At 36.1% G+C, this 25,624-nt stretch overlaps 1 pseudogene; it reads right to left on the bottom strand.

Annotated features, from left to right (window-relative positions):
• LOC144612745 (retinol dehydrogenase 14-like) overlaps nt 1-22,700 on the bottom strand; it is a 33,273-nt pseudogene extending 10,573 nt beyond the window's left edge.
• Nucleotides 22,701-25,624: the final 2,924 nt, after the last annotated feature.

The raw sequence follows: 25,624 nt of genomic DNA, 5'->3' as shown, positions 1-25,624 counted from the left end.
GGCACAGCAGTTAGCCACATGATCAGCACAGCCTTCCAGTGCATGAGGTCAGAGTTCTTGCCTCTGTGCAGCCACTGGACATTGGGCCCCACCCAGTGTGGCCAGGAGGGCTGCTACTATAGCCACTGGGCCGAGGGGGCACCGGTCCCAGAGCAGGACTTCCTCTTTCAGTGTATTGTGGACCTGGGTTTGTTTTTACCTGGTGAAGATTTTTGGATTATGTTTATCGGGGATATTGGCCTGAAATTTTCTTCTCTTGTGGTGTCCTTGTCTGGCTCAGGTATGAGAGTAATTCTGACCGCATAAAATGAGTTTGGAAATATTCCCCCTGGTTCTGTTTTTTAGGAAGTTTGAGGATTGGTGTTAGTTTTTCTTTAAATGTTTGGTAGAACTCATTAGTGAATCCATCTTGTCCTGGCTTTCTGTTTGTTGAGATGTTTTTGATTACTGATTTAATCTCTTGACTAGTAATCAGTCTATTCAGATTTTCTATTTCTTTATGTGATAGTCTTGGTAGATTGTATGTTTCTAGGAATTTATCCATGTCTTCTAGGTTGTCAGATTTGTTGACATATAATTGTTGTTGGGAATATTTCTTGTGTTGAAATTTTCTGATATTGATGTAACCATGCTAGTGTTTTCCTGATACATCTTTTTTCATACTTTGGCCTTAAATTTTCTATGTTTAACTTTTTTATATTTCTTTTTGTTTTGTTTATTTATTTTGAGAGGGAGAGAGAGAGAGAGAGAGAGAGAGAGAATGAATGAATGAATATGAGTTGGGGAAGGGCAGAGAGAGAGGGAGAGAGAGAATCCCAAGCAGGCTTCTGCTGTCATCAAGGAGAGCCTCACTTGGGGCTTGATCCCACCAACCCTTAGATCGTAACCTGAACCAAAATCAAGAGTCAGAGGCTCAACCAACTGAGCCCCCCAGGTACCCCTAACGTATATTTCTTATGACCAACATATAGTTGACTTCTGTTTTCATGCAATCTGACAATCTTTGCATTTTGATTAGAGTGTTTAGGCCACTTAAAATTAATATAATTATTAATACAATGAGTATATATCTACCAATTTGTGATTTTTTTATTTGTCCCATCTGGTTTTTGTTCATTTCCCCCCTTTTTATGCCCTCATTTGAACTGAATATTTTAAATGATTCTTTTTTTCTTCACCATCGTCTCAGTTATGCTGCTTGTTTATTTTTCCTGTGGTTGATCTAGGGCATACAATGTATATCTTAATCTTAGCATAGCCAACCTTCAAATATTGTTATGCCCTCAATATAAAGAACCTCACAAGAGCATATTTCCATTTACTCCCTCATCTCTCTCGTACTATTATTGTCTTACATTTTACTTCTACATATGCTGTAAGCTCCACAGTACGTTGTTATTAACTTTGCTTTTAAGAGTCAGTTGTCTTTTAAGGTGACTAAAAATGACAAATAAATTTTGAAAATATTTGCTCACATACTTAGCATTTCAGATTGTCTTTATTTCTTTTTGTAGGTTTAAATTTCTAAATAGCATTCTTCTCCTTTCGCCTAAATAATTTTGTTAATATTTCTTGTAGTGCATGTCTGCTGGCAATGAAATCCATCAACTTTTGTTTGTTGGAAGTGTTTTGTCTTTCCTTTTGAAAGATATTTTTCCTGTTTTTTGTTTTGTTTTGTTGTTTTTTGCTTTTTTTGTTTTTTGCTTTCAGCACTTTAAAAATATTACTTTATTAATTTATGGCTTCTAGAGTTTCTTATCGGACATTTTCAGTCAATCTTAACTATATTCCTCTGGATACAATGTGCCTTTTTTATGACTACATTTCATATTTTTTCTTTATTACGAATTTTGAGCAATTTGAGTGTGATCTTCTTTGGTGTGGTTTACGATTTATGATTCTTTTTCCTAGAATATGTTGAACAGCTTGGATCTATGAATGTATGTCAAAACCATATGTGAAATGGTTTGAGACCTTACCCAACTTGCAAAGTAGTAGAGTTCCAAGGAGTACTTTATTATTCACAGCACAGGTATTAGGTAGAGTATGAGCATTCTCCTTAGTTCCAGTTCTCACACTGGTGATGTGATGCAGTCCAGGAGACATCTGAATGTTCAAGTGAGTAGTGTTATAGACAAGGTTCCTAAGCTTAGGTAACCCACATCTTTATAATGAGCAGGAAGCATGCCTTTCCTTTGCACTAGAGAGTGATAATATCTCTACCTTCTAAGACTGTAAGCAAACCTACCTTTTTGTCTAGAGGGAGACAGTCTATCTTCTAAGGTTGTTTGCTATGCAAACATCTTTCAAAACAATTCAGAACAAAGATAGCATCTCTGGTTGTAATGTAGGAATGTGAGAGACCCAGGGACAATTATTTCCCTATGATATATAGTTTTAATCAATTCTGGAAATTTTCCAGATAATGTTTTTTAAAATATTTTTTTCTGATGCCCTATTCCTTTTAGAACTACAATTAGATAAATTTTAGAATGCCTGATGTTTCTCCACATGTCATTTTGGCTGTGTTATTTATTTTCAGTCTGTTTGTACTCTGTGATTTATTTTGGGTAGTTCCTATTTCTATCTTTTCAAGTTTACCAGTCTTTTCTTCTGCAATATCTAATATATTATCAGTCTCTTACACTGTAGTTTTTATTGTAGAGATTTTTTGTAATCTCTAAAATTTCTATTTGGCTGTATTTTATATCTTACATTTATGTCTCCATAATATGCATGTTTCTCTCTACCTTCTGGAACATTTAGAATATATTTATAGTAAGGGTTTTAAGACTTTTATCAGTTAATTCCATCATTTCTGTCATTTATGACTATTTCAATTGGTTGATTTTTTTTTTCCCCTGGTTATTGCTCAGATGTTTCTGCTGCTTTGCTTGCCTCATAATTTTTGATTGGATGCTAAACATTGTGAATTTTACATTTGGAGTCCTAGATATTATTTCATCCCTTTAGGTAGTGTTGGACTTTTTTTTCTGACATGCAGTTATTTGGAATCAATTTGGCCTTTCTTTGGCTTGATTTTAAGTTGGTTAGAATGGGTCAAGAGCAGTGTTTAGTCTAGGATTATTTTCACCTCACTAGTTAATGTGATACCCTCAAGGGAATTTTGTCTGATGCCAATGTATTATGAGGTCTTTCGACTGTGGCTGGTGGGAATATAAACAATTCCTGGCCCTAGTGAATTTTGGTTTGTTACTTTCCATTGGTTCTTTTACCACCCTCATCTTCTTATTCATATATATATGTGTGTATGTATGTATGTATGTTCATGTATGTGTGTGTGTGTGTGTGTGTGTGTGTGTGTGTGTGTGTGTGTTTAGATTCAAGGGAATTGGATCACTCTGTGTATTTCTGAGTTTCTCTCTCTCTGTAGCTTCTTTCTCTATGTGCCTCTGAAGCTGTAACTGCCTTGGCTTCTCTGGACTCTGATCGCTATTTCTTCAACTGATAAAGGCTGTAGGGCTTTATTTGGGTTCTCCCTCACTGCAGGACATGAACAATTAGGCAGTGACCTGGGGGCAATGGTAGGGCTAACCTCATTTGTTTCTTCACTCTTAAAGATAACTACTCTTCACTATCTATTGTCTAATATCTAAAAATTACTATTTTATATAGTTAATCTGCTTGTTTATGTTAGAAGGGAAAATCAAATCCTTTTTACTTTATTATGTTTGGAAGCAGAAGTTTGTCATTCCTTCTTAATTTGTTAGCTCGGATAATTCTAAAAGAGTAAACTCCTTTCATCAACTTGGTTATCCTGAGTATAGTCTATATATAAAAGGTTAGATTCTTTACTCATTTACAAAATGACACGTTTCTTAGTACATCCTAAAGGACAGAAGTGGGTTTTTAAGTATTATGTATTCATAATAATAGCTTTGATGTTTTAATATTGATGTTATTATTATCATGGATGTTCAAATTATCTCTTCTTTCACCAGTGCTAGACTCTTCAGTTTGATGCTTGTATCCTTTTGACACAATTTAATAGTCTTTGAATACTATCTTGCTTTTCTGTTATGACAAAATCCAATGTAGATGCTAAGAGACTCCTTGATTCCTTCAATCATATCCCCATGAATTTTATCTAGTCTGGAACTACTCATATAAGAACAATTTGGAGATGGACAAAACTGCCATCATTATAGATAATTATTCCACATGTTCTGAAAGTGACAGTACATTACAATCTATCAAGTTCTGAAAAATGGCTGGGATATTACACAAATCAAAGGGCATCATTAGGTAATGAAATCATACAACTTCGGGTAATTCAGATATGGGTTATTTTTTGGACAAAAGGAATAAGAAAAATGCAACTCAAGATAAAACTGAATGGAGGGGCGCCTGGATGGCGCAGTCGGTTAAGCGTCCGACTTCAGCCAGGTCACGATCTCGCGGTCCGTGAGTTCGAGCCCCGCGTCAGGCTCTGGGCTGATGGCTCGGAGCCTGGAGCCTGTTTCCGATTCTGTGTCTCCCTCTCTCTCTGCCCCTCCCCTGTTCATGCTCTGTCTCTCTCTGTCCCAAAAATAAAAATAAAAAAACGTTGAAAAAAAAAAAAAAAAAAAAAAAGATAAAACTGAATGGAAAGATGATTATAGAGGGCCTGGGAAGAGTGGCAGAAACATAGTTTGAAGGAATGAAATTAAAAGCAGAGATATATAATGCAAAGGGTATGTTTAAAATGGTAGGCAGATGGGGCACCTGGGTGGCTCATTTGGTTAAAACATCCAACTTAGGCTGAAGTCATTCATGATCTCACAGTTCGTGAGTTCAAGCCCTGCATCGGGCTCTGTGTTGACAGCTTGGAGCCTTGAAGCCCGCTTCAGATTCTGTGTCTCCCTCTCTCTTTGCTATACTCCTTTCACACACACTCTGCCTCTGTCTCTATCTTTCTCTCAAAAATAATAAATAAACATAAAATAAAATAAAATGGTGGGTAGAAGGCAGAGCCTGAGGGTCCCCAAGGCACTGGAGCTCTTAGCAGGAGGAAGCCATAACTGTACTTGGGAAACCTCATTATATTCATGATGGCACCATAATAAGTGGATTTGGGTAAATGAGGCTGATGATGAGTGACATGAAGTTACATTAATCTGACCCATGTTTCTTTATTATAGATCTCCAACCAATACAGAGACAACATTCTTCTTTGATAATCAAGGTGTTCTCTGAATGGTGTTAGAATTTTGTTCCTCTAATTTCCCCTTTTATAATGCGCTGTTCAGTCCTTTTATGATAGCACACTCTTTCTTCACACAAGGCACCACATAATTAATAAGGTTAAATGGCTAGAATCACAATTTTGTCACATTTCCTTGAATTTATACCTTTATAATTAGGCTTTTGGATGCACTTGAAACTGTCAATCTGAGATTAAGAGTCTCTTGGATGGTGTTGTTGGTAGAGATGACGTCTTATCATTTAAGTTTGATTCTTTTATTTTTTTTTAAATCAGGTATAATTGACATAAAATGATTTCAGTTTCAAGTATACAACATAATGACTTAATATTTGTGTATACTGTAAAATGATCAACACAGGAAGTCTAGTTAATATCCATCATCATACATAATTAGTTTTTCTTCTTGTGATGAGTCCATTTAAGATCCGGTCTCCTAGCTACTTTTAAATATGCAATACGGTATTGTTAGGTATAGTCACCATACTATACCTTACATCCCCATGATTTATTCATTTTGTAACTGAAAATGTATAAATTTTGGCCCCCTTCACCTGTTTTGTCCACTCCCCATCCCCACCACTGGTCTGTGGTCTATATCTGTGAACCCACTTTTTGTTTTGTTTTGTTTTGTTTTGTTTTGTTTTTTCTTTAGATTCCACATATAAGTGAGTCACATGGTATTTTTCTTTTTTTGTCTGACTTATTTCACTTGGCATAAGGCTCCCAAGGTCCATTCATGTTATCACAAATGGCAGGATTTCTTTTTTATTTTTATGGCTGACTGATATTCCTTTATATATATATATATATATATATACACATATATATATACCCATATATATACACACATATATATATATATGTATATATATATGTGTATATATATATGTGTATATATATATATGTATATATGTATATATGTGTCTGTGTGTGTGTGTGTATATATATATATATATATATATACACACACACACACATACCACCATTTCATTCATTCATTCATTCATTCATTCATCAATCAGTGGACACTTAGGTTGCTTCCATATCTTGGTTATTGTAAATAATACTACACTGAACATGGGGGTGCATATATCTTTTCAAATTAGTGTTATTATTTTCTTCAGAAAATACCCAGATGTAGAATTGCTGGGTCATATGATAGTTCTATTTTTATTTTTTTGAGGAACTTCTGTAATGTTGCAGTTTAATTCTTCCTAATTGCGCTCTCTGGTGGTAACTTAAACTTCAGATTAGGGATTAACACTTTCTGTTCTATATACCTTCATTATAGATATTTATAGGGTTTCTGAGAGTCAAATAAATAAATATTTATAGAGTATATACTGTTTCAACTTAATTCTGATACAAGCCTAAATGGAATCCATGTTGTAAACATCAATTATGTTTTATTGATTTTATTTTATTATAACACTTAGATTTGTTCATAATTTCCTGATTGTGTTTTGATTTTTATGTATTACCTTTGCCAAATAGGTATACTATATGGTATAATTTCACTCTTTATATTTTATTTTTTCTCAGTATTGGAAAATTAATTGAAAAAGGAAAGCTAAAGTAGCTAAGAAGGCATTTTATGTGTTTTTTTTTTCTGTATTAATTTTCTTTTTGGCTATTATATTGCTTAATACTTCAAGCGTTCTTCCATAAACAGACAGTGATTATAAAGTAAGTCCATTTAACAACATGAATTTAAAATTCTGAGCCAAAGGTTGACTCCCCTTATTTTTAGCCATATATTTTTAAAATCACATTACATTACTACATTTCTATTATTTGAATATATGGCTTTTCCTCCCATTTATGCTTTCCTTTGAGGATAGAAGTCTTCAATTATAACAATTTAGGTGCATAGAATGCCTACTCATGGTACATATTATGGTAAGCATTTATAAAGATTATTTTATTTAATTCTTGCAGCAACCTCATAAAGATAGGTATTTTTATGATACTTAACAGATGTGAACATTTAGGATTAAAGCACTCTTGTAACTTTCCCAAAAATATACATTTGGTGTCAAACCTGGGCTCTCTGATATCAGAATTCATAATGTTATTGACTATGCTTGTGATAGGAATATTAGTGGGAGTGATAACACTTGTAGTTAAGCACTTATGGATTAAGTGTATAGATAGATAAGTGGATAAATAGAGCTGTATTTAGATATAGAGAGCAAGAGAGAGAGAAAGAAAGAGAGAGAGAGATTATCATTATGCTTTTAAATGAGTCTTGGAACTTGCTGTTTGTAGCATTTACTTGGGGCACTGCATCAGTTTCTGATTTATGAATTTGGATACATGACATTATCTCCCATTTGATTATACTTTCATTTGAGGACAGGAGTCTTACTTTACTTGTAACATCTTAGGTGCCTACTCCTTCTTACTTTTAAAAGTTTCATTGAAAGCTGCTTGTAATGCTGAGGAAAGCCTGATGTACATAGACAGTGAAATCCTCCACATTCACAGAGAGACTGTATTTAAAAAAATAAATATATTAGTGAATTTGTAAAAAATGAAATGATGCCATTTCTTTTAAATCATGGCTAATCTGGAAAATTGTTATATAACCATGCCTTTTAAATATTCAGTTTTTATATATCATCTATCATATTAACATAAACATAAAAATCAGTCTAGAAAGATATACAGCAGGTTATTAACAGTGGTTATTGCTAAGTGGAGGGACTAGGATGTTTTCACTTTCTTTTTTTTTCCTAAGTAAACACAATGGATATGTATTGGTACGGTTGTAGGAAGAAAAAACAATAGAAGTTATTCTATATTTTATTTTATTTATTTATTTTTAAGTTTTTAAATTTACTTTGAGAGAGAGTAAGTACTGGGAGGAGGAGCAGAGAGAAGGAGAGACAGAATCCCATGCAGGCTCCGTGCCATCAGCGCACAGCCCATGTGGGCTCGAACTCAAGAAACATGAGATCCTGACCTGAGCTGAGATCAAGAGTCGAACACTTAATTGACTGTGGCACCCAGGTACCCTGAAGTTATTCTTTATTTTAAAGAACCATCCACATTATACATGATCCTTCACTCTGGCAGAGAAATTCAGGGCTGACCCTGTAGAGGTCATGGTTGGGGCTGGGACCATTTGGTGAGTGCAGTACTTGCTTAAGTGCAAGACTTAAAGGCAGGCCAGAAAACTCAGTAATGAAGATAATAATAATAATAATAATAATAATAAATAAATAAATAAATAAATAAATTTTATTTAAATATATTATTTATTTTATATTTAAAAATATTATTATATCTATATATGTATATAATGGAAGTATAGCTGACGCACAATATTGCATGAGTTTCAGGCGTACAGCATAGCGATTCAACAAGTCTGCATGTTATGCTACTGTCACCACTAGCATAGTGACTCAGATGACAATATTTTAAAAATCAAAATTAACACAGAAAACTACAATGTACAAAGTATCAATATGTTAAATAAAGGCAGGTTCACACAGGGCTGGCATTAGGGTGAGGTGGGTGGGTTGAATTGTGCAATTGTGGTATGGGACCCGGTGTTTATGATGCATGTTTATCTCAGAGCTTTCTGTGAATTGTGTTTCTTTAGGGCAAGAAAATTATACACTTAATTTCCAGGAATCATTCTTGGGCTGGACATGGCTCTACAATGTTTATTAATGTACCAAAAATAATATTCACTGAGTTTCCTGTAGTTCTGCCCTTGATAGACTGGAGGTGTTTTAGAAACTGACTGTGGAGTAACTTGGCTGCTTATTTCTTAGCATATATAAAATACTGTTCCTCAAGCAATTTTTCAGTGAACAAATCACTTTATAATAGCTTTGTACAAAATCATTTTTTGTGAAAGGAGAGAATAAGGGGCACTAAAAAAAAGCATTTTGAAAGAGATACACGTGACTGAGCGGTACATGTTGAAGTGGTCTTCAGGGAGTTCATGTTTTGTTTGTCTCTTTAGTGCTTTTAAATGGAGATGACAAAATAGACCCCATTCTCCATTTTCTGAGGTAAACATATTTAGTGGTTTTTGAGCAACAGAGGATTCTGATCTTTAAGGAGAAATCAATATGGTGCTCCTGTAGAAACTGCTTTCTGATGCAAAGAGAAGAACCCTAAATAGCTAGAGTTTTCATTTGGAAGGAAGACAGGTGGAGGGAAAAATCATAAAAGAAGGTGAGAATGCATGTTTCAAGGATAATCTTTAGATTCATTTTTAAAATCTTAACTGTATGAAAATTTCCCCAGTCACATCACCATGGAGGTATCTATATTCTTGAACAGGTATAGGTTATTTAGAAGTTATCATTTTCTTTCTTTTTATTCAGAGTTTATTCTTTTCTGAGCAGAACACCAAAATGACGTCTTTTCTGATGTTATTCGACACATGAGAAAAACTACAAAGTGAAAAATACTGCAAGTTCCCCTTGCCAAATAACAACAAAGAATTTTTGATTAAGATACGTATACAACCTAAGTGTCCATCAATGGATGAATGGATAAAGAAGATGTTACATATACGTACAATGGAGTACTAAGCCACAAAAAAAGAAGGGAGTCTTGAAATTTGCGACAATATGTATAGACCTTGGGGGCACTAAAGTAAGTGAAAATGTCAGACGAAGACAAATACTGTATGATTTCACTTGTATGTGAAATCTAAAAAACAAAACAAGTGGCCAAACAAAATAAAACTCATAGATGCAGAGAACAGAATGGGGGGCTCTGGCTATCAGAGGGGAAGGAGGTTAAAGGATGGGTAAAAAGGGTGAAGGGGGTCAATGGTGTGATGGATGGTAACTATTATGGTGATCACTTTGTAATGCATGCAAGTATCAAATTATTATGTTGTACACCTGAAACTAATAAAATGTTATATACCAGTTTTACCTCAGTTAAAAAAGAATTTTTGGTTAGAAATCCCTTTCCTATAATAAAATGAAAACCTGGATTTATTTTAATAATAATTTTTACAACTCAGTACTCCCGTGATAATCTGTCAGCAACATGAGACTGCCAGTTTAGTAATTCAAAGGTTGTTTCTGTTAATTAGTTTTACAACTGGATGGCTTGACTCTCTTGCTGCCATACGAAAACTAGCAGAGATGAATATGTTATGCCTAACAAAATAAATAACTCTGCCGAATTTGAAAAATGGACTCAATTTGTCTTCTCTGTTTTCAGTGGCAGATGCGAGATGACAGCTAAATGAGTGATCAGTCCATTTAAGAGGAAAATGTATATCAATATTGCCATCCATTGCCATCGAACACACATACATAATTTGATAGGCTGGCATACTTCTGTAGGCAAGCGATATAAATGCCACTAAAATTATGGTAATCTTGATGTATGGTGAGGAACTTTGAGCCCTTGATCATTCATTTATCTAAGTACTGGAGATATTTACAAATAACTTCCAGGGAGAGTTTGGGCCTTGCCTTTGGACACTTTCTTACTCACCTTCTATTCAAGACCTCTTTGGCAGGGTCTTCAACTATCCTCAGGCCAGGTGACTGTTAAAGCCACAGAGAAGGCATCACTTCCAGGTCCTTTCAGCCAATGTGAACACACACTCTCTCCTGTTCAACTTTCATTTACCCTGTACAGATTTATTGAAAGCTTGTGTCATGCAAGGATCTACACTGGGGGATAAGGCCATGTGAGTGAACAAAGGACTGTCAAATCTCATTTGAGAGAAAAGGAATTTATAGGAAAACATACAGACTGTGTATTCTTTGATAACAGTGATTCCAAGTCATTTTTGGAGTGACAAACCCCTCTGAGAATCTGATAAATCTACATAGGCATTGTTCCCTGAAAAATTCTGATGTGTACAAACTGAACTGAATTTCGCATTCAGCTTTTTGTACATAATTTTTCAGTGAGGGTGAGATGTGAGGGTATGGACTCCAGTTCAAGAAATGCTGCTGTAGCTGTCCTCGTATCCATCTATTCAGGAGCAGACCACTTGGCCTTTAGGCCACCTGTCTTCTTGTGAAATTCTTTTTTTTTTTTATCTTATTTTTAAAAAATTAAAAAAATTTTCCAGTTTTATTGACATAGAACTGACATACAGCACTGTGTAAGTTTAAGCTGTGCAGCATAATGGTTTGATTTCCACGTATTGTGAAATGATTATCACAGTAGGTTTAGTTAACACCCGTCACCTCATACAGATACAATAAAAAGAGAATGTAAAAAAAGCAAAAATTTTTTTCCTTGTGATGAGAATTCTTAGGACTTACTCTCTTAACAGTGTTCCCATGTAGCCTACAGTAGTGTTAGCTATAGTCACCATGCTGTACATTATATCCCTAGTACTTATTTATCTTCTAAGTGGAAATTTATACCTTTTGACCACCTTCCTCCAATTAATTCCCCCTCCCCCATTCCCCACCTTTTGTAACCATGAGTCTAATCTCCTTTTCTATGAGTTTTGTCTTTTTTAGATCCCACATATAAGTGAGATCATATGTATTTGTTATCTCTGACTTATTTCACTTAGCATAATGCCCTCAAGGTCCATCCACATTTTTGCAAATGGCAGGATCTTCTTGTTTTTTGCTTTTTGCTTTTGTTTTTTTAAATGACTGAATACTTTATAGCTGAGTTACTCTATAATGTTTTGCTGGCATGGGATACCATAACTTTGAAGGACACTGACAACCCACTCTGTGAAACTGATATTATGCCTACTGGACAGGTGTCTCTGAACACTGCTCACTGTAGTTAAACTGTTGTTTTATTAGGAGCACCGGATAAATGTTTCTTCAGAACTACTACTACAAACATTTGCTTTTTGGGCAACTGGATTGATTTGTAATTATAGACATGGTGAATAAAAGCCCTTAGGCTTACAGAAACTACTAAAATAACCCATTCACAGAAGTGATGAAATAGCTAGAATCAGGACAAAAACATCTGTCTGTCTTCTCCCTAGAAGAGCACTGGACATCTTCATCACAGAATTGGACCCTAGAGCCTAGACACTCTATGGAAGAGAGAATGTCCTGAGTAGTATCCAGGACTCCTGATGACCAGCAGTAGATCTGACAGTCAGGATTGTACTAGTGTCTTTATTGTCACAATAGTTTGGTTAAAAATGTTATCTTTTTGTACAAAAGATGTTGTTGGGATTGTTACTTTTGCTTTTAGAAAACCATAACAATGAAAAGTCATTGTGTGCATGTGTGTGTGCAATGTATCAAATAGTAAACTAAGGTCTAAAATCCCATATTCCAGGGTTCTCAACTCTGGCTGCACCTGGACGGAATTACTGGGTTAAACATACACAGGGCTTGGCCCCACATCCAGGAGATTCTGATGTGCATCTATGGTTGAGAACCACTGTCTGGGTTAGCTGAAGAACCTGTCCAGAGCCACTTCAGGAATATATTGATTCTTTTAGATAAAAGAAGATCCTTGATATTCCATATATTGGTAATGAGTGGTAATTCACTGACCATGGAAAAATGTCTTGAAAATATTTTAGCCAGTATGTATGTGAGAGAAGAGAGGAATAGCTTGGTATGGTAGGAATATCATCGTATTTGAACCTGAGTTTGATTAATATTCGAATCTCCTTCTACCTAGCTAAGTAATCTTAGCCCCCTCTGAATTCAGCTACTTCTTCTGCAAAATGAAAATATTAGCACCTCATTTACTGAGTATCACTATCAAATGGGGGAGCTTTGTCAGCTACAAAGCAGTCTGCTAACACACAGAGAAGAAGGCCATGTGAAGACAGAGGCAGGGCCTGGAGCTATGCTGTCACAAACCACAGAACACCAGGAGCCACAGCACGGATGCAAGAGGCAAGGGAAGGGCTTTCTCCTCTAGAATGTGGCCCTGGAAAGCCTTGATTTTGGGCTTTAAGTTTCTCTTGTTTAAAGACACCTGGCTTGGAATAATTTGTTACGGCATTCCTAGGAAATGAACACACAGCTCAGTAGGAGACCTTTGGGAGGGGTGGTGGTCAGTGCAGGATGGCTGTTCCTGAAGGACAGGCTGCTTTGGGGTCTGACTCCTTACTTCTCCCAGTTTCTTCTTTTCCTCTGCTTTTGGACTCAGAGTTTTCCACCTGATTTCCATGGGAGCAGGCGTTAGCGCTCTTATGTTGCTGTTGTGGTTGGGGGCAAACCTATAATGATGGGAGGAAACACAGGCACCATGTGCAGGATTTGTCTGTGAGGCCCAAATCACTTAAGACATGGAGTAATTTAAAAACACACAGGCATGAGAACTAACAAGTGCTGGTGAAGGTTGTTCTGTGCTTAACTGTAAAAATAAATAAGGCTGGTTTGCCATTGGGAGTATCATTGGCACATGAAGAATTAATATAATAATGTGCTTAAAAAGTGTCTTGTAATTGTGTTTGCACTATTGATTTGCTTAGTAAATTATTTTGGAAAGATGGTTCAAACTTCAGTCCCAACCTGGTTAACTTATGGGAGTCTAATTTAGTTGATTCTAAATTGTTGACATTTTATTGTACACAGATGCAAATCATATATTTGCTTATCTGCTTGCACTCAACTTTACTGTAGGTCATATAAATAGAATAAATTAAGAGAAAATACCTTGGGACAAAGAATTATGTGCTTATATATACTGATATGTGGCCAAACTGAAGAGTCATTTTTGCTAACCTGAAATTTTTAAATCCTTTTTTGTCTTTAGGGGAAATGTATAGCTCTAGTTACTAATTAGAATGCTCCTTACTATGTATTTTTAATGTTAAGTTATTCTGTTTTAGACGTGTTCCACATTATAAGTGATTACATTTTTTTAAAAAGCAGACATAATCCTAAGTAAATAATCAGAACATCCCTGGAAGAGTGAGGTCTTCCTTCTGTTTCACTGTGACATTCTGTGAACATTTAGGGGCTATCTCTAAAATGCAAATAATCCCTTGGGCAGTAGGTCCTTTCATCTGTAGGAAAAGGGAATTCTGAAGCTCTTTCCCATGTTTATACAGAACTTTTAATGTCTCTCTGTAAGGGGAAAAGTATAAATGACTTTTTAATAGCTTTATTATTATTATTACCTTTAAAATATATTATGACAATTCCTCTTTGCTTTTTTTAGTAAGGCAATTTTTGTCATCTGCTTTCTTGTTTTTATTCTTTCATTTTATTGTCCTTGATATTCCACTGCTTTTTTGACACCTGACAACTTTTTTTTTTTAGTTTGGTGCTTGCTGAATTAAAACTGAGCTCTATGAATTAAGATCATTGTTCATAGAGTGGGTAATAGATGGATGGTAGATAGATAGAAAAAGATGCATAGAGGTAGGATTTCTTTTTTGGTGATGTAAGGTTTTATTTGCGGGGGTCTTTTTTCCCCACTGAATCAGATAATATAGTCTCTATTATGAGAGTTGCCCATTAGTCACTCTGTTTACTTTATGGATTCAATTTGGTAAGACAGAGATAACATGTAGTAGTGCTACCTCACTGAGTGTGCTTTATGAAACATGAGCCCAACTATGTCTTAGCTGAGCTGTAGTGTGTGGATCAAGGTCCATTAATCAATATAGAAAATATTAATTAAGCCTCAGACTTGTCACTTTGTTTAAATCAACAACACAAGATGAGGCTTAAATATGCAGAGGCCTGTAACTGGTGAGAGATTGTGAGACAAACGTCTTGTATCATTTGAAGTTAAAGTTCACCGGAAAACAGAGTAGATTAAAGTGACAGAGTAGATTAAAGGCTGGCTTTAGCGGAGGTGGGGGGGGGGAGATTAGAAAATTTGATTTCTACAGATTTTTGGAAACAAGCTTTTGAATAGTTGTGAAATAAAGTTATAGCTTTCTTTTAGCTTTATATGGCTAAATTACAATGTAAGAGTTCTTGAAAAGTCTTATAAAGCAACAAGACCCTTGAGTACCTTATATATTTTTTTTTTCCCCAGGGAGGCCTATAGACTCAATTGACCTTAATAAAGAACTCTACAGAGACAACCAAAGGAATATAGGAGGTAAGGGAGTGACTCCTGTTGGATATTCGCTTAAGGCTTCTAACTTGGATGGATGAATGATTTCAACTGTCTCTCATTCTGCCAGATGCCAAGGTTGTGCACATCTAGGAGAATGCCCCAGGCTGCAGTGAGGTAGATTGTCTTCAGATGGAGCGAGTCAGAGCAGCTTAATAGCTATATTTATATTTCAGACAGGCCAGACTCCTTATGTTGATTCCATCATCTGTGGTATTGCTCATTCTACTTCCTCTATCTTCAGTCGTCCATATGAGTGGTTCTCAAAGCATGGTTGCTAGATCAGCAGTATGAGCACAATTTGGGAATTTGTTAAAAATGCAAATTCCTGTGCCTCACCTCACATCTACTGAATGTGAAACTCTGGGGTGGACCCAGCAATCTGTGTTTTAACAAGCCCTTCAGGAAATATTGATCCATGCTAGTTTGAGACCCATGGATCTTAACTATCCTGTGCCTAATTTACTTTCAAGACTTGATCAGATCTTTCCCTTTTCTTAGAAGATATTATGCATGTCATATACAGCATATATTATACATCATCTGACAAAATACCTTATGCATCAAAAGTACTTGATAAGTAGTTGTCCCGTGAGTGCTCAGTACTTCTGCAGAGTTTTTGAAAGAAAGGAGAATGTCTTAGTCCTACTCTCTAGCACACTGCTTGCCAACATGCTCCCAGTTGCCTCTGTCTACCACTAGAAGTGCTCTAGTGTTTTTGTGTGCAAAATTACAGGTGTTCCACAAATAGCAGTAAAATAAAACCTGCCCTAAGGGAGCCACAAGTACAATGTGCCAGCCACCTACAAAACAGTTAAACTACAGTGTGTACAAGTGATGTGTTTGTAAAGAATATTCTTCCAGAATTTCTCAGTGGAATCAATCATAATTATTTTATATCCTTTTCCTCATAAATATCTGTGTTTCTCTCTGATCACATGTTCCAAATTTTGGTTCAGAAAATACAATGACTATAGTCATAATGAAGCTAATGAAATAAGGGCAATAGGTGTGTAGAGAAATTAGGATTTTAATATAATCAAATCTGTAAACTGAAGACAAGACACAAACCATTCAGGTGTTTTGGCTTGGATAGGAGTGGGGCAGTTGATTTATAGTTTGGAGGGCTGTGGGATCCTTTCAGCTTAATAACAATTTTTAAGGTAAAGTCAAATGTAGTTGGGTGATAAGAGTCTGGTTTGAAGTCCCAACACTTCCATGTATTTGGTATATAAACTTTAACTTATTTATTTTTCTGTGAACCACGTATAAAATAAAAATATTAACATTCAGGTCAGACTCTAAGAATTTTCTAATATTCGGCCTTTTTGACCTATGAAAATGGAAATTTCACATGACTCAAACCAATATCTGGCTCAAAGAATTGTCATGAGGATTTAGTGAAGTCAATATGTAGAGTTCCTGGTACATAGTGAGTGCTCAATAAATATTAGATCTAGTCTCCTCATATGAAAGTGACTGACACACGGTGTTCGATAGATATTTTTAAAGAAAACAATCACAAGAGAGAGCCATCTTCACAATCTAAATACAAAGCCAGTCTTTGATATTGTCACTCTAACGGGCACTTCCATGGTAAGTAACTGTCTCCATACTGATTACTAAATTATTTTCCAGAATATTCATAGTTTGGAAGGGGTCTGTTTTTTTATCCAATATTTACTACTTTTGTGGGCATTAAAAATGCGATATTTTTATGCATATTTTCATTATTTAAAGTATTCATAATTTAGTGTTGGCATTTGTCTTGAAATGGATTTTGAATTGCATAAAACACTTAACTTCTATTGTGCTTTGGTTCAAGCAGGGAGAAAAACAACTTAAGGCAGTCAGCCTTTGGTATATTAAAAAACATTATTCATGCTTTCGTTTAGGCTCTCCTGCATATCACAAAGCCTGAGAAATGACTCGAGACTGGCTTTAACCCCTCAGTAACAGTTATGTTTCCACTGTGGAGCATCTTTGAGAGTCAGGGGATTGTCAAATGTATGTCAGTGGAATACATTCCACATTGATTGAAATTTGGTCTCCAAATACCGGCAAATAATGAATAGTCGGTTTTCAAGGAGAAGGCAAGAAGTAGTGATAATGCTATATAGAAAACACTATCAAAATATAGGACTAGCTGCATGTTAAGAAAATAAAGCACAAAAAGAATTTGACCTGTTGCAGGTTTTTGTTCTCAAAAAAAAAAAAGAAAGAAAATAGTCATTGTAGCATTTTTATCCTTGGGTGTCAGCATTGACCATGGGGGCTAGAAAACCTTTCCATCTTTAGTCTTTATCTTCAAGTCAGGGTTGTGTTAGATTTTCCACAGCTCAGAGACAACATCTAATGCTGGGTCAAAAGATCACGTAACTACTTAATGTTGCTAGCAGAAACCATCCAGATGGTATCACGCCTGCCATTTGCTTAGGCAGTGGATCTTAAAACGGTTTCTGTCTTTTCATTTCTTTCCTTTCTCAACCAACATAAAAAAATTGTCGGAGGAAGATATGCAGTGTCCTTATGCCTATTTCTCTTCTGATTCATCCCTCTTCCCCAGATGGAAATTGCAAAAAAGTTTCTGTGATTGGGAAGCATAGCATCTTGGGATGTCATACTCTTTCTTTTTGAAAAATTTGTTTTGCTTCTAACCAGAAGAAGGTAGAAGGTACAGGTATGGTGGAAAGAACATAAAACCAGGTAGCTTCACTGATTCCTGATGGTTTCACTGATAAAATAAGGGGGTTTGGATTATCTTATGAATAAATATTTCATGAAGCCTTTGCCTGCTCCAACAGTTCATATTAAAAGCTAACTCTCTTTTAAAGGAAAGAGAAACATTGCTCTTTTCAATGAACTTTCTTGCTGTGACTCTGGAGACATCACCTTTTTTTTTTTTTTTTTTTTTTTTTTTTTTTTTTTTTTTAGCAGCCAAGGATGCTCTCAGCATAAAATGTTTACAACCTGACTCTAACCAAGACACATGAGTAGACAGAGCACTAGATTTTATGTTCCTTTTGTACCCTCAGTACCTGATATATAAAAAAATATAAAATATATATAAATTTCTGCTGAACAAATTTTTGCTGAAGGGAAGTCAGAAAATCTGTGTCCTATTGTTGGAATGAACTAACTGTGAAACTGTAGCCAGGTCACTAGAGCTCCCTGGGCTCTATGGTGAGGAGGTAATTCCAGGTGACCCCTGAGATCTTTCCTAGCTTTAAAGTCTGTGAACCTGGATTCCAAACCAAATTGCTCTCTGAAAGCACTGTTTATACTTTTCAGAAACTTTCACATTTTGAACACTTGTGTAACAGAAAACAGTTATGGTTAAGTATGAAAGTTTAAAGTGGATGCAGTTGGAGCACCAATAAGGGTTAATTAGACTAACCAACTCTCACCTGGAATCTCACAGGACATGAGGACTATGCCACTTACTTTGTTTCCTTTTTGAGCAGCTGAGCTGGTGCAGGGAAAGGAGTAAGAAAAGTAGGAAGAGGGGTAAACTGTAGTGGTGTTCAGCCTCGGGCAGCTGGAAAAACTAAGTGTGAAGGCAGAGCCTGGCCCAGGGTGGGACAAGAAGTCAGAGAAAAGAACAGGATACCTCTGATGGATTTGGCCAAAGACAAAGGCCTAGAGCCATGCATCACATGTGCCCATTGGCTGGTTACTTTTTCCTGTGGGTCGGTGGCCACTAATTCTTAGCAGTCATGGCCTAGTTGTTTATGCTTTCTCTATTTGAGTCCCAGGTCTTTGGGAGAATTTTTCAGTTCTGTATGTTTCAATGTTTTCATCTTTAAATGGGTAATAATAATGAGGATTACATGACAATCCATGCAAAGATCTGTGTGCAATGCATGTTAGCCTATTAATATTAATAAACATCAATGCATTAGCTATTATTTTTATTACTGCTACCACCACTCATTCACTAGAAGAGATAGACCAGCTCACTGCCTAAAGGGGAAATAAGAGGTGTGCTAAAAAGATAATTCCTGCTATGATCACTGAAAACCTCCTTATCTCTCTCTAAAAATAAAGCCCTCACCTCTTATGTGACTTTAATTCCATTTTTATAGTAACTCATTCTCTTGAGCAAAGCATTGCCCTCTTGCTGTGGTCCTCTCTTAAAGTGGAAATATTCACTGGGGACAGCATATTATGTCCCTAAAATCTCACTATGGAACAATATCTAGAATTGTTAGAATAGGGAGAGAAAGAGGGAAAGAGAGAGAGAATGGGTTAGAATAATAAAGGGAAAAAGTGCTTGGTTCTAAAAGGGCAAAGGGAATGTGGAGGTGAGTAGGAAGACTAAGAGGAAAACAGGAACCATGAAGGACAATTACCCCCTATTTCAGAGTTCTGTCCAGCAGAGTGTGCTCTACTCACCACTTGTGAAAATTTAGATACAGGATCATTTGTGGTTCTGACAAGGAGATCCTGGGAGCTTTAGGATTTTTATATCCAAAATTGAATCTTCATCTATAACATCACCATATTTTCAAAAAAAATTCTGCAAACTATGTTTTGGTGCTATCTCCAGTCTTCTATTTCTCGTTTATGTTTAACAGAGACACAATGGGGCTTGTTGGATATAGTTCTAATAGTAAAACAGGCTATAAAAGATAAAAAAGATGGAGACTAAAACATCATCCGGGGAACTCTGAAAAAGATCATATGATTATAGGATCCTGCAGAATTAAGAGAACTCTTGAGAATGATTAGTTCTAGTCATAGGAATTATAGAAATATGGATACTGGCTAAGAAAGAAGCTATGTAGAATATCTAGGAAGATGAGATCAGAATGGAAATTCTTTATATGAGAAATTGTATTAAAATAAAATTTAAATTGATTAAAATCAAAGTCAGTACATTATGAAGCTACATACAACCATTAACAATTTAAAAGCTAGCTCTTGTTGTAGAGGATAGTCATTGATCTCCCTTTCTTTAGCGTCACCTTCACACTCAAGAAAGCATATGTTTTTCCATTTGTTAAACTCTTCATGGCTCCCTCTTATACAGCTCTCGGTCCATTTCCTCCAGGAGACTTTTCTTCATACCACTGTACATGGGTATTCCTCTCACTTTTGATTCTCCTAAGCCCTTCCTGTTGGGGCCATTTCATGGATACTGACTTTTTATATCTATACCTGTCATTTTTGTGTATGACTTATCTCCTCATCAGTATTATAAAGTATTTGAGAGGAAGAATTACACATATCTGTGTATCCCATACACTGTCTTTTTCTGTGATGTGGACGAAATAAATACTCAAGTAATATTTGTGGTTGAGTAATTTAGTTCTTGTAGGGAAGAAAATTTATGATTATGAACCCAATTTAAAAGGAATTTGTCTATTTGGAATTGGTGATTTGAAAGTAAGGAGTGTCACCATATTGACCAAACAATTGCTAGTGATTAATCAAAGTTCAAGTATATCAATGAAAAAAATTTCATTTTAAGGCAAAGTCAGTAAGGTAATATTAGGATCCATTGGTTTATGCATCATTATTATGCTTGCACTGTTTACTCCATTTTCTTTCAACTAAAAAATTCTATTGATGTCAATGGATTGGGATTTCCAAAATACAAAAAATTATAGACATGATTATTTTTAAGGGACATTTTAATAAAAATTTATTTGTAAAAATTCTCAGAATCCTAAGCAAATGCTTTTAGACTTAAGATGTAGTTTATGACTTTCTCTTAAAACCTGACTTTATTCCACACAATCCAGGGGTGTTTTCTGATTATTTATTGTTGGTTAGTGTCTAATATTCCCCTAGATGTCCTAGAATTGGAGAGTTGATTTTAAACAAGTGTCATAAGTACCAGGCAAGTTATTGCAGCCAAGGAAAGGTGCACCAAATTAGGGGAATTGAATTGTGTGTGTAGTCTGGACCATTCTGCACAGATGGTGCCTGCCTGGGCCCTGATGTGGCTCTGTTTGCTCCATTTTGAAGTGAAACTTAGGGGGGCCTAAGACTATCTGAGGTCTTAAGTGAAGAAACTTTACCTAAGGGGTGGGCTTAACATTCTGACGTGGAATAGAGGGGAGAACATGAGGCCCACCTACTCCCCAGCAGCACAGCTGGGCAAACAAATTTGGCTTTATACATGTAATTGCCCCCATGGAGTGTGGCAACATGGGCACTTTCCCCCCTGACCTCACCATTTTGCCTTTTCCTAAAGGACTTATGAAATGTAGGATTCTCAGGTAGCAACAACTGCAAGAGTAAACATTGAGTGGAGGAGAAATACAGCATACATGAATTTATAGTGGTAAAGCTTTTCTCCTTTTCTATTTTGATGGAAATTTTGTATTGGACTTCTAGAACAAATTACCTGTTGGTTTATATTTTAAAATTTATAAAACTTCATATCCCTTTGAAGCATTATTTTCCTGTGGTGATGACATCTCAATTGACTCCAACTCTAAATTCATTGTGACTTTCAATTAATTACAGTACTTCTCCTTACACCCATTTGTATTCAGTGTTCTTCCACTATGACAGCATCTATCGCAGTTTTTCAAAGCATCCAAATCAGAGTAGGGGAAGGAGTTCTATCTCCTATAGTTGCTCAGTGAGCCTCTAGCACTTACTCACCATGCCCCCAGCTGTACTGAGATATAATTGACATTTAATGTGTAAGTTTTAAGTGTGAAACATGATGATTTGATACATGAATATATTGCAAAATGTTAACCACAATAGAATTAGTTGTTGTGGGATTTTTCCCATATCCAGGATATGGAAACAACCTAAATACCCATTGATGAATGAATGGATTAAAAAAGGTGTGAGGGGCGCCTGGGTGGCTCAGTCGGTTGAGCGTCTGACTTCGGCTCAGGTCACGATCTCACAGCTCTTGAGTTTGAGCCCTGCGTCAGGCTCTGTGCTGACAGCTCAGAGCCTGGAGCCTGCTTCTGATTCTGTGTCTCCCTCTCTCTCTGCCCCTAACCCACTTGCATTCTGTCTCTGTCTCTCTCAAAAAATAAACATTAAAAAAAATTTTTTTAAAAGGTGTGATTATATATAATTGAGCCATAAGAAAGAAGGAAATTCTGGGGCACTTGGGTGGCTCGGTTGGTTGAGCATCCAACTTCGGCTCAGGTTATGATCTCGTGTTTGTGATTTCGAGCTCCACATCTTGCTCACTGCTGTCAGTATGTCAGTACAGAGCCCATTTTGGATCCTCCCTCCGTCCCCCTCTCTCTGCTCCTCCACTGCGTGTGCTCTCCCAAAAATAAATATTAAAAAAAAAAAGGAAATTCTGCCATTTGTGATAATATGGATAGACCTCAAGAACACTATATTAAGTGAAATTAGCCATATAGAGAAAGAAAAATAAAAAGCCAAACTCAGACCCCCAACACTTCTTTAGCCTCCTGGAGGTACAATTTATTGCCAAGCCTCTTTACCTTACCTACCTGTCTCCCAGGGTAGACACCAACACATTCTCCAGCATGCTTTGTTTCCACCTCCTAAAGAAAGCAGAACAATGCCCTTTCTAAATTTTCCAAATAACTGATACTACGTATCTCATGCTTAGTATCTTTCTATTTGTTGACATTCATAGTTTCTTTAAATAATTTGAAAAAATGTAATTGAAACGAGTAGGCTAAGTTTGGAACTCTGTATAATGTTTAACTTTTTAAAATAATTCTTATTTATTTGTATATTTGTATATTTATATGTATGCTGATACATAAGAGACAAAAAATCATTACAAATCAGGTAATACATAGGAAAGTGGGGTAGTATGTAAGTCCGAAGTATATTAATAAGATATTGTTGGCCCCCCATGAATATAAATATTACTTTCTGTAGAAATTTGCCTATTTGATGCATTTAAAACACAAGGTTGATTACAAGAACCATCTAAAATATGACACAAATTAGTCTAAAACATGATACAGTATTTTAAAAAACATTTATTAAATATCATGTGCTGAGTACTGTGTTAGGAACTATGTATATTTTATTTATTTATTTATTTATTTATTTAATTTTTTTATTATATGAAATTTTTTGTCAAATTAGTTTCCATACAACACCCAGTGCTCATCCCAAAAGATGCCCACTTCAATGCCCATCACCTACCCTCCCCTCTCTCCCACCCCCCATCAACCCTCAGTTTGTTCTTAGTTTTTAAGAGTCTCTTATGCTTTGGCTCTCTCTCCCACTCTAACCTCTTTTTTTTCTTTCTTTTCCTTCCCCTCCCCCATGGGTTTCTGTTAAGTTTCTCAGCATCCACAAAAGAGTGAAAACATACGGTATCTGTCTTTCTCTGTATGGCTTATTTCACTTAGCATCACACTCTCCAGTTCCATCCACGTTGCTACAAAAGGCCATATTTCATTCTTTCTCATTGCCACGTAGTATTCCATTGTGTATATAAACCACAATTTCTTTATCCATTCATCAGTTGATGGACATTTAGGCTCTTTCCATAATTTGGCTATTGTTGAGAGTGCCGCTATAAACATTGGGGTACAAGTGCCCCTATGCATCAGTACTCCTGTATCCCTTGGATAAATTCCTAGCAGTGCTATTGCTGGGTCATAGGGTAGGTCTATTTTTAATTTTCTGCGGAACCTCCACTCTGCTTTCCAGAGCGGCTGCACCAATTCGCATTCTCACCAACAGTGCAAGAGGGTTCCCGTTTCTCCACATCCTCGCCAGCATCTATAGTCTCCTGATTTGTTCATTTTGGCCACTCTGACTGGCGTGAGGTGATATCTGAGTGTGGTTGTGATTTGTATTTCCCTGATGAGGAGCGACGTTGAGCATCTTTTCATGTGCCTGTTGGCCATCCGGATGTCTTCTTTAGAGAAGTGTCTATTCATGTTTTCTGCCCATTTCTTCACTGGATTATTTGTTTTTCGTGTGTGGAGTCTGGTGAGCTATTTACAGATTTTGGATACTAGCCCTTTGACTGATATGTCATTTGCAAATATCTTTTCCCATTCCGTTGGTTGCCTTTTAGTTTTGTTGATTGTTTCCTTTGCTGTGCAGAAGCTTTTTATCTTCATGAGGTCCCAATAGTTCATTTTTGCTTTTAACTCCCTTGCCTTTGGGGATGTGTCAAGTAAGAAATTGCTGCGGCTGAGGTCAGAGAGGTCTTTTCCTGCTTTCTCCTCTAGTGTTTTGATGGTTTCCTGTCTCACATTCAGGTCCTTTATCCATTTTGAGGTAATTTTTGTGAATGGTGTAAGAAAGTGGTCTAGTTTCATTTTTGTGCATGTTGCTGTCCAGTTCTCCCAGCACCATTTGTTAAAGAGACTGTCTTTTTTTCCATTGGATATTTTTTTCTGCTTTGTCAACGATTAGTTGGCCATACTTTTGTGGGTCTACTTCTGGGGTTTCTATTCTCTTCCATTGGCCTATGTGTCTTTTTTGTGCCAGTACCATGCTGTCTTGATGATTACAGCTTTGTAGCAGAGGCTAAAGTCTGGGATTGTGATGTCTCCTGCTTTGGTCTTCTTCAAAATTACTTTGGCTATTCGGGGCCTTTTGTGGTTCCATATGAATTTTAGGATTGCTTGTCTAGCTTTGAAAAGAATACTGGTGCAATTTTGATTGGGATTGCATTGAATGTGTAGATAGCTTTGGGTAGGATTGACATTTTGACAATATTTATTCTCCCAACCCATGAACACGGAATGTTTTTCCATATCTTTATATCTTCTTCAATTTCCTTCATAAGCTTTCTATAGTTTTCAGCATACAGATCTTTTACATCTTTGGTTAGATTTATTCCTAGGTATTTTGAGCTTCTTGGTGCACTTGTGAATGGGATCAGTTTCTTTATTTGTCTTTCTGTTGTTTCATTATTAGTGTATAAGAATGCAACTGATTTCTGTACATTGATTTTGTATCCTGAAACTTTGCTGAATTCATGTATCAGTTCTAGCAGACTTTTGGTGGAGTCTATCGGATTTTCCATGTATAATATCATGTCATCTGCAAAAAGCGAAATCTTGACTTCATCTTTGCCAATTTTGTTGCCTTTGATTTCCTTTTGTTGTCTGATTGCTGATGCTAGCACTTCCAACACTATGTTAAACAACAGCAGTGAGAGTGGACATCCCTGTCGTGTTCCTGATCTCAGGGGAAAAGCTTTCAGTTTTTCCCAATTGAGGTTGATATTAGCTGTGGGGTTTTCATAAATGACTTTTATGATGTTTAAGTATGTTACTTCTACCCCGACTTTCTCAAGGGTTTTTATTAAGAAAGGATGCTGAATTTTGTCAAATGCTTTTTCTGCATCAATTGACAGGATCATATGATTCTTATCTCTTCTTTTATTAATGTGATGTATCACGTTGATTGATTTGCGAATGTTGAACCAGCCCTGCATCCCAGGAATGAATCCCACTTGATCATGGT

Source organism: Panthera onca, chromosome B3, assembly GCF_046562875.1.
Source record: "Panthera onca isolate mPanOnc1 chromosome B3, mPanOnc1 haplotype 2, whole genome shotgun sequence".
In the NCBI taxonomy this organism is placed as follows: domain Eukaryota; kingdom Metazoa; phylum Chordata; class Mammalia; order Carnivora; family Felidae; genus Panthera; species Panthera onca.
This window is presented reverse-complemented; position numbering and strand designations above follow the sequence as displayed.